Source organism: Branchiostoma belcheri, unplaced genomic scaffold (assembly GCF_001625305.1).
Source record: "Branchiostoma belcheri isolate BF01 breed outbred unplaced genomic scaffold, Haploidv18h27 scaffold139, whole genome shotgun sequence".
Classification (NCBI taxonomy): Eukaryota; Metazoa; Chordata; class Leptocardii; order Amphioxiformes; family Branchiostomatidae; genus Branchiostoma; species Branchiostoma belcheri.
In genome coordinates this window covers 1,556-1,841 of record NW_017802813.1, presented here as the reverse complement: position 1 = coordinate 1,841, position 286 = coordinate 1,556, and positions in this window count along the sequence as shown.

Here is a 286-nt window from a genome sequence, read left to right as displayed (position 1 = left end):
AGCATGACATGGTGTCGGCAAACTGTTTGGCCCGGTTCACACGTGCGTCGTTTTGATGTGTCGGCGCGCGCGAGCTGTACGACACATTTTTCAAGCGTGTAAACATGCCCGCCACCGCCGCGCGGCGCCTTGCGTCGTTTTTTACCTTCGCCAAGAAGGTTATGTTTTCAGGGGCGTTCGTGTATGTGTGTGTGTGTGTGTGTGTGTGTGTGTCTGTAAACACGATAACTTGAGAAGGCCTTGATGGATTGTCTTGATACTTGGTAGGTGGGTAGGTCTTGATGAG